Source organism: Schistocerca gregaria, chromosome 8 (assembly GCF_023897955.1).
Source record: "Schistocerca gregaria isolate iqSchGreg1 chromosome 8, iqSchGreg1.2, whole genome shotgun sequence".
Classification (NCBI taxonomy): domain Eukaryota; kingdom Metazoa; phylum Arthropoda; class Insecta; order Orthoptera; family Acrididae; genus Schistocerca; species Schistocerca gregaria.
The window spans coordinates 48,930,974-48,945,024 of NC_064927.1; the positions used below are offsets into that span (position 1 = coordinate 48,930,974).

The following is a 14,051-nucleotide window of genomic DNA, read 5'->3' on the forward strand; positions in this document are numbered from 1 at the left end:
CCTCCCCCTCTCCCTGGGCTTCCACCCCCCTCTTTTCGTTTTCTCCCCTCCTCCTCCCTGGCATCCTATCTCCCCCTCCCTCCTTCCCTCCCCCTGTTTTTTCCCTTGGCAGGCCCCCAGCTTTTCGGTGTGGACAGTGCCCCTGCAAGCGCCGAAGCCCATCTCCGCAGTGTCCGTGTCTTTCGTCCCGTCTGTGCCTCGAGTGTTTCTTCGTTTTCTGCTCCACCGTTCACCTGTGCTAGTGTTCTCTGTTCCGTGCTGTGCTGCCCGTTTTTTTAAAACTGAAACAGTGCTGCGTCGGTGAACGACTTCAATTCTTTTTATTCTCTGTTGTCTTCTGATTTTTGTCCTCCATGTCTGTGTTTTGAGATTATGTCTTCCTGTTTTTATCTCTTGTATGTTTCTTGTGGCCGAAGAGCGGCATATTAGGCCGCTGCCGGCCTACCTTTGTAGGTATAAAATGACAATAAAGGAAAAAAAAATCTGCTGGTTGTGAATTACTCCACATAAATGCCGAGGTGCGCACGTAGGTGTGTTAAAATTTCTGGAGGCGCTGGGTATCGATCCCAGTACCTCTTGCATGCTAAGCGAGCTCTCTACCATCTTTTTTTTTCTTTTTTTTTTCTTTCGTCCTCTGAGGATGGAACTTACCACCCTTGGTTTACTACACCAGTGCTCTACCACTTTTTTTTTCTTTTTTTAGAACTGGAAAAACACGAGCGTGACAGCATTAGAACCTGTAATCTTCAGATCCGAAGTCCGACGCCTTGTCCTTTTTTTTTTTTTTTTTTTTTTTTTTGGCGACGGCTTCTCACGCCAAGTACATAACTATAAACTGATGAGACAAGGTTAATCCCTTTATCTTGGAGAAACTAATGTACCCCTTCTTTGGGCTTATTGATAATGTGAAAAAAGAATGAAGTCTTCAGTAGGTAGAAACAGAAGTAACGTTCAGTTTGTTTCCTTCTTCATCGCTGTTTTTTGTTGTCACACTTAAAGCAAATAGGCTTCCTTGACAAAGAAACGTCAGAGGGCATTCCGAAACTGCCTCTTCTCTCTGAAAATGCTTAAAAAACAAACCATATTCGGTGAGAAGCAACTATTTATAATGGCTTCTTGAAAAATAAATTAATAAACGTTGAACTCAAAGAACGGCAATTCCGGTAAGAACTGAAATAACTTTTTTTTTTCCACGATTGTAAAGTAAGTTAGTAGTGGTGAACACTCTCTTACGTTTGTCTTCTGTGTCCGCAGATATTTCTTGTTAATTCTTTTACATCAAAAAAGCGTGAGCGTTGCGTGAGCGTCGTGTTAAGTCGGAAAAGTCAACTGCATGGGTGAGTGCCACGTTTGGGGAGCGTCTCGTAGTGTGATCAGTGCAATGGAGACGCGGAAACCTGTTGTGGTCCAGTGTTTTGCAGTTGGACGACAAGAGTGGTACACAGTAGTAAAGCGCGAGGCACTGAGTTAGCATGAACAATGGAGTGCACAATGGGGCTCGAGATGTGCTTGTTACCTCAGGTGCTGTGTGATTGTCAACAAGGAGTGAAAACGGAGCAATTTGTTACTGCCCTTTCAATTTAAGACGTTAAAGACAGACGGAATTTGCATTCGTAATACCAGAGCATCGGAAGTACTTGGAACTCTTGTGTATATGAACGTGTCCGCGCCTTTGTACTCTAGTCCCTTCACCGCTACAAACCAACCAACCATCGTGTCCGTGCACATCAGAGTCGCAAAGAATGGAGAATAGCGCAGCTTAGTCGTGCATGGGAGCGTAGCTCAGTTGGTAGAGCGTTCGCTTTTCATGTGAGAGGTCCCGGGTTCAAGCTCTGGTCCCTCCATGTTTTGTGGTCAGTGCATGGTAAGTGTTGGTCGCGGCGAACCTAAAGGCACGCAAGATGTTGCAAAGGCAGCGTCACAGACTGATATGACTGATATGACGTAAGGAGAGCAAGATGTATGTGTGGGGACCGGCTGTTATCGAGGTGTCATCGAGTGCAGATCTGTCTTAGGTATCACGGCTTAACCTCATTGAAGTGTAGAGAGCGGACAACACGTTCGTCTTACTCAGAGCGGTGTCCGAACTCTATTTTCGTCGTTATGCGTGCCACTTTCATTGTGGCCAACTACGATTCGATACAAAATGCACGAAACCTGAAATACACCCTCACTGATACATAGAGAGTAGTGTTTGTCTGCGGAATAATGGTAGTGCAAGGGTCTGTGGCGTTGATATAGCTGTATGTAGCACCATTCTTCATGAGGGAAGCGTAGCTCAGATGGTAGAGAGCTCGCTTAGCATGCAAGAGGTACTGAGATCGATACCCAGCGCCTCCTGAATTTTCAACACACCTACATGCGCACCTTGGCATGCATGTGGGATAATTCACAGCCAGCAGATGTGTCTAGGCAGATACAAGCGAACCATTAGCATCCACAATTGGCAAGCGTGCTGTTATTCGGGCGCAGGAAGCACCCTCCTCCCACTCCTGCACTTAATGTAGAAACAGAACAGGTGTTCCCATACGATTCTCAAGCCTACGTGGGAAAGACCTGCCTTGCGCCGAGTTCACGTAATTCCTACTTCACATTCCCATTCTTAGCGTGAGGTCGGCTGCTACTGGTGTTGCTAGTTGTGACTGCTGATAACAGATGCCGTAGCAATCAACTCATGGAGTGAGTTGTATGTTTTGCGATAGTCTGTCTCTGACAAGCAAGCACAGGTGACATTGGTGCGGACACAGGAAGCTTGCAGCCCCTCGCTGCCTGCAGACACCGAGCAGCGACACTAGGTGGGCGGCCTAAGCCGTAGGCGAAATGTGCTCATTCGCTTTGGCGCGACGTCGAAGTATAAATAAGGCTGTCACTAGCGTGAGCCTTGCGTGAGCGTCGTGTGAGGTCGGAAAAGGCGGCTGCATGCGTGAGTGCCAAGTTTCTGGAGCGTTTCGTAGTGTGATCAGTGCAATGGAGACGCGGAAACTTGTTGTGGCCCAGTGTTTTGCAGTTGGACGACAAGAGTTGTACACAGTAGTAAAGCGCGAGGCACTGAGTTAGCATGAACAATGGAGTGCACAATACTGCTCGAGATGTGCTTGTTACCTCAGGTGCTGTGTGATTGTCAACAAGGAGTGAAAACGGAGCAATTTGTTACTGCCCTTTCTATTTAAGACGTTAAAAACAGACGGAATTTGCATTCGTAATACCAGAGCATCGGAAGTACTTGGAACTCTTGTGTATATGAACGTGTCCGCGCCATTGTACTCTGGTCCCTTCACCGCTACAAACCAACCAACCATCGTGTCCGTGCACATCAGAGTCGCAAAGAATGGAGAATAGCGCAGCTTAGTCGTGCATGGGAGCGTAGCTCAGTTGGTAGAGCGTTCGCTTTTCATGTGAGAGGTCCCGGGTTCAAGCTCTGGTGCCTCCTTGTTTGTGGTCAGTGCATGGTAAGTGTTGGTCGCGGCGAACCTAAAGGCACGCAAGATGTTGCAAAGGCAGCGTCACAGACTGATATGACTGACATGACGTAAGGAGAGCAAGATGTATGTGTGGGGACCGGGTGTTATCAAGGTGTCATCGAGTGCAGATCTGTCTTAGGTATAACGGCTTAACCTCATTGAAGTGTAGAGAGTGGACAACACGTTCGTCTTACTCAGAGCGGTGTCCGAACTCTATTTTCGTCGTTATGTTTGCCACTTTCATAGTGGCCAACTACGATTCGATTCAAAATGCACGAAACCTGAAAGACACCCTCACTGATATATAGAGAGTTGGGTTTGTCTGCGGAATAATGGGAGTGCAAGGGTCTGTGGCGTTGATATGGCTGTATGTAGCACCATTCGTCATGGGGGAAGCGTAGCTCAGATGGTAGAGAGCTCGCTTAGCATGCAAGAGATACTGAGATCGATACCCAGCGCCTCCAGAATTTTCAACATACCTACATGCGCACCTCGGCATGCATGTGGGATAATTCACAGCCAGCAGATGTGTGTAGGTAGATACAAGCAAACGATTAGCATCCACAATTGGCAAGCGTGCTGTTATTCGGGCGCAGGAAGCACCCACCTCCCACTCCTGCACTTAATGTAGAAACAGTACAGGTGTTCCCATACGATTCTCAAGCCTACGTAGGAAAGACCTGCCTTGCGCCGAGTTCACGTAAATCCTACTTCACAATCCCATTCTTAGCGTGCAGTCGGCTGCTACTGGTGTTGCTAGTTTTGACTGCTGATAACAGATGCCGTAGCAATCAACTCATGGATTGAGTTGTATGTTTTGCGATAGTCTGTCTCTGACAAGCAAGCACAGGTGACATAGGTGCGGACACAGGAAGCTTGCAGCCCCTCGCTGACTGCAGACACCGAGCAGCGACACTAGGTGGGCGGCCTAAGCCGTAGGCGAAATGTGCTCATTCGCTTTGGCGCGACGTCGAAGTAAAATAAGGCTGTCACTAGCGTGAGCGTTGCGTGAGCGTCTGTGTTAAGTCGGAAAAGTCAGCTGCATGGGTGAGTGCCAAGTTTGGGGAGCGTTTCGTAGTGTGCGCAGTGCAATGGAGACGTGGAAACCTGTTGTGGCACAGTGTTTTGCAGTTGGACGACAAGAGTGGTACACAGTAGTAAAGCGCGAGGCACTGAGTTAGCATGAACAATGGAGTGCACAATGGGGCTCGAGATGTGCTTGTTACCTCAGGTGCTGTGTGATTGTCAACAAGGAGTGATAACGGAGCAATTTGTGACCGCCCTTTCAATTTAAGACGTTAAAAACAGACAGAATTTGCATTCGTAATACCAGATCATCGGAAGTACTTGGAACTCTTGTGTATATGAACGTGTCCGCGCCATTGTACTCTGGTCCCTTCACCGCTACAAACCAACAAACCATCGTGTCCGTGCACATCAGAGTCGCAAAGAATGGAGAATAGGGCAGCTTAGTCGTGCATGGGATCGTAGCTCAGGTGGTAGAGCGTTCGCTTTTCATGTGAGAGGTCCCGGGTTCAAGCTCTGGTGCCTCCATGTTTTGTGGTCAGTGCATGGTAAGTGTTGGTCGCGGCGAACCTAAAGGCACGCAAGATGTTGCAAAGGCAGCGTCACAGACTGATATGACTGATATGACGTAACGAGAGCAAGATGTATGTGTGGGGACCGGCTGTTATCGAGGTGTCATCGAGTGCAGATCTGTCTTAGGTATCACGGCTTAACCTCATTGAAGTGTAGAGAGCGGACAACACGTTCGTCTTACTCAGAGCGGTGTCCGAACTCTATTTTCGTCGTTATGCGTGCCACTTTCATTGTGGCCAACTACGATTCGATTCAAAATGCACGAAACCTGAAAGACACCCTCACTGATATATAGAGAGTTGGGTTTGTCTGCGGAATAATGGGAGTGCAAGGGTCTGTGGCGTTGATATGGCTGTATGTAGCACCATTCGTCATGGGGGAAGCGTAGCTCAGATGGTAGAGAGCTCGCTTAGCATGCAAGAGGTACTGAGATCGATACCTAGCGCCTCCAGAATTTTCAACATACCTACATGCGCACCTCGGCATGCATGTGGGATAATTCACAGCCAGCAGATGTGTCTAGGCAGATACAAGCGAACCATTAGCATCCACAATTGGCAAGCGTGCTGTTATTCGTGCACAGGAAGCACCCACCTCACACTCCTGCACTTAATGTAGAAACAGTACAGGTGTTCCAATACGATTCTCAAGCCTACGTAGGAAAGACCTGCTTGCGCCGAGTTCACGTAAATCCCAGTGCACATTCCCATTCTTAGCGTGCGGTCGGCTGCTACTGGTGTTGCTAGTTGTGACTGCTGATAATAGATGCCGTAGCAATCAACACATGGAGTGAGTTGTATGTTTTGCGATAGTCTGTCTCTGACAAGCAAGCGCAGGTGACATTGGTGCGGACACAGGAAGCTTGCAGCCCCTCGCTGCCTGCAGACACCGAGCAGCGACACTAGGTGGGCGGCCTAAGCCGTAGGCGAAATGTGCTCATTCGCTTTGGCGCGACGTCGAAGTATAAATAAGGCTGTCACTAGCGTGAGAGTTGCATGAGCGTCTGTGTTAAGTCGGAAAAGTCGGCTGCATGGGTGAGAGCCAAGTTTGGGGAGCGTTTCGTAGTGTGCGCAGTGCAATGGAGACGCGGAAACCTGTTGTGGCCCAGTGTTTTGCAGTTGGACGACAAGAGTGGTACACAGTAGTAAAGCGCGAGGCACTGAGTTAGCATGAACAATGGAGTGCACAATGGGGCTCGAGATGTGCTTGTTACCTCAGGTGCTGTGTGATTGTCAACAAGGAGTGATAACGGAGCAATTTGTGACCGCCCTTTCAATTTAAGACGTTAAAGACAGACAGAATTTGCATTCGTAATACCAGAGCATCGGAAGTACTTGGAACTCTTGTGTATATGAACGTGTCCGCGCCATTGTACTCTGGTCCCTTCACAGCTACAAACCAACCAACCATCGTGTCCGTGCACATCAGAGTCGCAAAGAATGGAGAATAGCGCAGCTTAGTCGTGCAGGGGAGCGTAGCTCAGGTGGTAGAGCGTTCGCTTTTCATGTGAGAGGTCCCGGGTTCAAGCTCTGGTGCCTCCATGTTTTGTGGTCAGTGCATGGTAAGTGTTGGTCGCGGCGAACCTAAAGGCACGCAAGATGTTGCAAAGGCAGCGTCACAGACTGATATGACTGATATGACGTAAGGAGAGCAAGATGTATGTGTGGGGACCGGCTGTTATCGAGGTGTCATCGAGTGCAGATCTGTCTTAGGTATCACGGCTTAACCTCATTGAAGTGTAGAGAGCGGACAACACGTTCGTCTTACTCAGAGCGGTGTCCGAACTCTATTTTCGTCGTTATGCGTGCCACTTTCATTGTGGCCAACTACGATTCGATTCAAAATGCACGAAACCTGAAAGACACCCTCACTGATATATAGAGAGTTGGGTTTGTCTGCGGAATAATGGGAGTGCAAGGGTCTGTGGCGTTGATATGGCTGTATGTAGCACCATTCGTCATGGGGGAAGCGTAGCTCAGATGGTAGAGAGCTCGCTTAGCATGCAAGAGGTACTGGATTCGATACCCAGCGCCTCCAGAATTTTTAACAAACCTACATGCGCACCTCGGCATGCATGTGGGATAATTCACAGCCAGCAGATGTGTCTAGGCAGATACAAGCGAACGATTAGCATCCACAATTGGCAAGCGTGCTGTTATTCGTGAACAGGAAGCACCCACCTCCCACTCCTGCACTTAATGTAGAAATAGTACAGGTGTTCCCATACGATTCTCAAGCCTACGTAGGAAAGACCTGCCTTGCGCCGAGTTCACGTAAATCCCAGTGCACATTCCCATTCTTAGCGTGCGGTCGGCTGCTACTGGTGTTGCTAGTTGTGACTGCTGATAATAGATGCCGTAGCAATCAACACATGGAGTGAGTTGTATGTTTTGCGATAGTCTGTCTCTGACAAGCAAGCACAGGTGACATTGGTGCGGACACAGGAAGCTTGCAGCCCCTCGCTGCCTGCAGACACCGAGCAGCGACACTAGGTGGGCGGCCTAAGCCGTAGGCGAAATGTGCTCATTCGCTTTGGCGCGTCGTCGAAGTATAAATAAGGCTGTCACTAGCGTGAGCGTTGCGTGAGCGTCTGTGTCAAGTCGGAAAAGTCTGCTGCATGGGTGAGTGCCAAGTTTGGGGAGCGTTTCGTAGTGTGCGCAGTGCAATGGAGACGCGGAAACCTGTTGTGGCTCAGTGTTTTGCAGTTGGACGACAAGAGTGATACACAGTAGTAAAGCGCGAGGCACTGCGTTAGCATGAACAATGGAGTGCACAATGGGGCTCGAGATGTGCTTGTTACCTCAGGTGCTGTGTGATTGTCAACAAGGAGTGAAAACGGAGCAATTTGTGACCGCCCTTTCAATTTAAGACGTTAAAAACAGACAGAATTTGCATTCGTAATACCAGAGCATCGGAAGTACTTGGAACTCTTGTGTATATGAACGTGTCCGCGCCATTGTACTCTGGTCCCTTCACAGCTACAAACCAACCAACCATCGTGTCCGTGCACATCAGAGTCGCAAAGAATGGAGAATAGCGCAGCTTAGTCGTGCAGGGGAGCGTAGCTCAGGTGGTAGAGCGTTCGCTTTTCATGTGAGAGGTCCCGGGTTCAAGCTCTGGTGCCTCCATGTTTTGTGGTCAGTGCATGGTAAGTGTTGGTCGCGGCGAACCTAAAGGCACGCAAGATGTTGCAAAGGCAGCGTCACAGACTGATATGACTGATATGACGTAAGGAGAGCAAGATGTATGTGTGGGGACCGGCTGTTATCGAGGTGTCATCGAGTGCAGATCTGTCTTAGGTATCACGGCTTAACCTCATTGAAGTGTAGAGAGCGGACAACACGTTCGTCTTACTCAGAGCGGTGTCCGAACTCTATTTCCGTCGTTATGCGTGCCACTTTCATTGTGGCCAACTACGATTCGATTCAAAATGCACGAAACCTGAAAGACATACTCACTGATATATAGAGAGTTGGGTTTGTCTGCGGAATAATGGGAGTGCAAGGGTCTGTGGCGTTGATATGGCTGTATGTAGCACCATTCGTCATGGGGGAAGCGTAGCTCAGATGGTAGAGAGCTCGCTTAGCATGCAAGAGGTACTGGGATCGATACCTAGCGCCTCCAGAATTTTCAACATACCTACATGCGCACCTAGGCATGCAGGTGGGATAGTTCACAGCCAGCAGATGTGTCTAGGTAGATACAAGCGAACGATTAGCATCCACAATTGGCAAGCGTGCTGTTATTCGAGCGCAGGAAGCCCCCTCCTCCCACTCCTTCACTTAATGTAGAAACAGTACAGGTGTTCCCATACGATTCTCAAGCCTACGTCGGAAAGACCTGCCTTGCGCCGAGTTCACGTAAATCCCAGTGCACATTCCCATTCTTAGCGTGCGGTCGGCTGCTACTGGTGTTGCTAGTTGTGACTGCTGATAATAGATGCCGTAGCAATCAACACATGGAGTGAGTTGTATGTTTTGCGATAGTCTGTCTCTGACAAGCAAGCACAGGTGACATTGGTGCGGACACAGGAAGCTTGCAGCCCCTCGCTGCCTGCAGACACCGAGCAGCGACACTAGGTGGGCGGCCTAAGCCGTAGGCGAAATGTGCTCATTCGCTTTGGCGCGACGTCGAAGTATAAATAAGGCTGTCACTAGCGTGAGCGTTGCGTGAGCGTCTGTGTCAAGTCGGAAAAGTCTGCTGCATGGGTGAGTGCCAAGTTTGGGGAGCGTTTCGTAGTGTGCGCAGTGCAATGGAGACGCGGAAACCTGTTGTGGCCCAGTGTTTTGCAGTTGGACGACAAGAGTGATACACAGTAGTAAAGCGCGAGGCACTGCGTTAGCATGAACAATGGAGTGCACAATGGGGCTCGAGATTGCTTGTTACCTCAGGTGCTGTGTGATTGTCAACAAGGAGTGAAAACGGAGCAATTTGTGACCGCCCTTTCAATTTAAGACGTTAAAAACAGACAGAATTTGCATTCGTAATACCAGAGCATCGGAAGTACTTGGAACTCTTGTGTATATGAACGTGTCCGCGCCATTGTACTCTGGTCCCTTCACAGCTACAAACCAACCAACCATCGTGTCCGTGCACATCAGAGTCGCAAAGAATGGAGAATAGCGCAGCTTAGTCGTGCAGGGGAGCGTAGCTCAGGTGGTAGAGCGTTCGCTTTTCATGTGAGAGGTCCCGGGTTCAAGCTCTGGTGCCTCCATGTTTTGTGGTCAGTGCATGGTAAGTGTTGGTCGCGGCGAACCTAAAGGCACGCAAGATGTTGCAAAGGCAGCGTCACAGACTGATATGACTGATATGACGTAAGGAGAGCAAGATGTATGTGTGGGGACCGGCTGTTATCGAGGTGTCATCGAGTGCAGATCTGTCTTAGGTATCACGGCTTAACCTCATTGAAGTGTAGAGAGCGGACAACACGTTCGTCTTACTCAGAGCGGTGTCCGAACTCTATTTTCGTTGTTATGCGTGCCACTTTCATTGTGGCCAACTACGATTCGATTCAAAATGCACGAAACCTGAAAGACACCCTCACTGATATATAGAGAGTTGGGTTTGTCTGCGGAATAATGGGAGTGCAAGGGTCTGTGGCGTTGATATGGCTGTATGTAGCACCATTCGTCATGGGGGAAGCGTAGCTCAGATGGTAGAGAGCTCGCTTAGCATGCAAGAGGTACTGGATTCGATACCCAGCGCCTCCAGAATTTTTAACATACCTACATGCGCACCTCGGCATGCATGTGGGATAGTTCACAGCCAGCAGATGTGTCTAGGTAGATACAAGCGAACGATTAGCATCCACAATTGGCAAGCGTGCTGTTATTCGAGCGCAGGAAGTCCGCTCCTCCCACTCCTTCACTTAATGTAGAAACAGTACAGGTGTTCCCATACGATTCTCTAGCCTACGTCGGGAAGACCTGCCTTGCGCCGAGTTCACGTAAATCCCAGTGCACATTCCCATTCTTAGCGTGCGGTCGGCTGCTACTGGTGTTGCTAGTTGTGACTGCTGATAATAGATGCCGTAGCAATCAACACATGGAGTGAGTTGTATGTTTTGCGATAGTCTGTCTCTGACAAGCAAGCACAGGTGACATTGGTGCGGACACAGGAAGCTTGCAGCCCCTCGCTGCCTGCAGACACCGAGCAGCGACACTAGGTGGGCGGCCTAAGCCGTAGGCGAAATGTGCTCATTCGCTTTGGCGCGACGTCGAAGTATAAATAAGGCTGTCACTAGCGTGAGCGTTGCGTGAGCGTCTGTGTCAAGTCGGAAAAGTCTGCTGCATGGGTGAGTGCCAAGTTTGGGGAGCGTTTCGTAGTGTTCGCAGTGCAATGGTTACGCGGAAACCTGTTGTGGCCCAGTGTTTTGCAGTTGGACGACAAGAGTGGTACACAGTAGTAAAGCGCGAGCCACTGAGTTAGCATGAACAATGGAGTGCACAATGGGGCTCGAGATGTGCTTGTTACCTCAGGTGCTGTGTGATTGTCAACAAGGAGTGAAAACGGAGCAATTTGTGACCTCCCTTTCATTTTAAGACGTTAAAAACAGACAGAATTTGCATTCGTAATACCAGAGCATCGGAAGTACTTGGAACTCTTGTGTATATGAACGTGTCCGCGCCATTGTACTCTGGTCCCTTCACAGCTACAAACCAACCAACCATCGTGTCCGTGCACATCAGAGTCGCAAAGAATGGAGAATAGCGCAGCTTAGTCGTGCAGGGGAGCGTAGCTCAGGTGGTAGAGCGTTCGCTTTTCATGTGAGAGGTCCCGGGTTCAAGCTCTGGTGCCTCCAGGTTTTGTGGTCAGTGCATGGTAAGTGTTGGTCGCGGCGAACCTAAAGGCACGCAAGATGTTGCAAAGGCAGCGTCACAGACTGATATGATGTGTACTGACGTAAGGAGAGCAAGATGTATGTGTGAGGACCGGCTGTTATCGAGGTGTCATCGAGTGCAGATCTGTCTTAGGTATCACGGCTTAACCTCATTGAAGTGTAGAGAGCGGACAACACGTTCGTCTTACTCAGATCGGTGTCCGAACTCTATTTTCGTCGTTATGCGTGCCACTTTCATTGTGGCCAACTACGATTCGATTCAAAATGCACGAAACCTGAAAGACACCCTCACTGATATATAGAGAGTTGGGTTTGTCTGCGGAATAATGGGAGTGCAAGGGTCTGTGGCGTTGATATGGCTGTATGTAGCACCATTCGTCATGGGGGAAGCGTAGCTCAGATGGTAGAGAGCTCGCTTAGCATGCAAGAGGTACTGAGATCGATACCTAGCGCCTCCAGAATTTTCAACATACCTACATGCGCACCTCGGCATGCATGTGGGATAATTCAAAGCCAGCAGATGTGTCTAGGCAGATACAAGCGAACCATTAGCATCCACAATTGGCAAGCGTGCTGTTATTCGTGCGCAGGAAGCCCCCTCCTCCCACTCCTGCACTTAATGTAGAAACAGTACAGGTGTTCCCATACGATTCTCAAGCCTACGTAGAAAAGACCTGCCTTGCGCCGAGTTCACGTAAATCCTACTTCACATTCCCATTCTTAGCGTGCGGTCGGCTGCTACTGATGTTGCTAGTTGTGACTGCTGATAACAGATGCCGTAGCAATCAACACATGGAGTGAGTTGTATGTTTTGCGATAGTCTGCCTCTGACAAGCAAGCACAGGTGACATTGGTGCGGACACAGGAAGCTTGCAGCCCCTCGCTGCCTGCAGACACCGAGCAGCGACACTAGGTGGCCGGCCTAAGCCGTAGGCGAAATGTGCTCATTCGCTTTGGCGCGACGTCGAAGTATAAATAAGGCTGTCACTAGCGTGAGCGTTGTGTTAAGTCGGAAAAGTCGGCTGCATGGGTGAGTGCCAAGTTTGGGGTGCGTTTCATAGTGTGCGCAGTGCAATGGAGACGCGGAAACTTGCTGTGGCCCAGTGTTTTGCAGTTGGACGACAAGAGTGGTGCACAGTAGTAAAGCGCGAGGCACTGAGTTAGCATGTAAAATAGAGTGCACAATGGGGCTCGAGATGTGCTTGTTATCTCAGGTGCTGTGTGATTGTCAACAAGGAGTGAAAACGGAGCAATTTGTGACCGCCCTTTCAATTTAAGACGTTAAAAACAGACAGAATTTGCATTCGTAATACCAGAGCATCGGAAGTACTTGGAACTCTTGTGTATATGAACGTGTACGCGCCATTGTACTCTGGTCCCTTCACCGCTACAAACCAACCAACCATCGTGTCCGTGCACATCAGAGTCGCAAAGAATGGAGAATAGCGCAGCTTAGTCGTGCATGGGAGCGTAGCTGAGGTGGTAGAGCGTTCGCGTTTCATGTCAGAGCTCCCGGGTTCAAGCTCTGGTGCCTCCATCTTTTGTGGTCAGTGCATGGTAAGTGTCGGTCGCGGCGAACCTAAAGGCACGCAAGATGTTGCAAAGGCAGCGTCACAGACTGATATGACTGATATGACGTAAGGAGAGCAAGATGTATGTGTGGGGACCGGCTGTTATCGAGGTGTCATCGAGTGCAGATCTGTCTTAGGTATCACGGCTTAACCTCATTGAAGTGTAGAGAGCGGACAACACGTTCGTCTTACTCAGAGCGGTGTCCGAACTCTATTTTCGTCGTTATGCGTGCTACTTTCATTGTGGCCAACTACGATTCGATACAAAATGCACGAAACCTGAAAGACACCCTCACTGATACATAGAGAGTAGTGTTTGTCTGCGGAATAATGGGAGTGCAAGGGTCTGTGGCATTGATATGGCTGTATGTAGCACCATTCTTCATGATGGAAGCGTAGCTCAGATGGTAGAGAGCTCGCTTAGCATGTAAGAGGTACTGGGATCGATACCCAGCGCCTCCAGAGTTTTTAACAAACCTACATGCGCACCTCGGCATGCATGTGGAATAATTCACAGCCAGCAGATGTGTCTAGGCAGATACAAGCGAACGATTAGCATCCACAATTGGCAAGCGTGCTGTTATTCGGGCGCAGGAAGCACCCTCCTCCCACTCCTGCACTTAATGTAGAAACAGTACAGGTGTTCCCATACGATTCTCAAGCCTACGTCGGAAAGACCTGCCTTGCGCCGAGTTCACGTAAATCCTACTTCACATTCCCATTCTTAGCGTGCGGTCGGCTGCTACTGGTGTTGCTAGTTGTGACTGCTGATAACAGATGCCGTAGCAATCAACTCATGGAGTGAGTTGTAAGTTTTGCGATAGTCTGTCTCAGACAAGCAAGCACAGGTGACATTGGTGCGGACACAGGAAGCTTGCAGCCCCTCGCTGCCTGCAGACACCGAGCAGAGACACTTGGTATGCGGCCTAAGCCGTAGGCGAAATGTGCTCATTCGCTTAGGCGCGACGTCGAAGTATAAATAAGGCTGTCACTAGCGTGAGCGTTGCGTGAGCGTCGTGTTAAGTAAGAGAAGTCGGCTGCATGGGTGAGTGCCAAGTTTGGGGATCGTTTCGTAGTGTG

General features: G+C 49.4%; 1 non-coding gene across 1 annotated transcript; it reads left to right on the forward strand.

Moving 5' to 3' along the window:
• Nucleotides 1–3,357: 3,357 nt before the first annotated feature.
• Nucleotides 3,358–3,430, forward strand: Trnae-uuc (transfer RNA glutamic acid (anticodon UUC)). Its single transcript has one exon. It is a non-coding gene; the product is annotated as a tRNA-Glu (tRNA).
• Nucleotides 3,431–14,051: the final 10,621 nt, after the last annotated feature.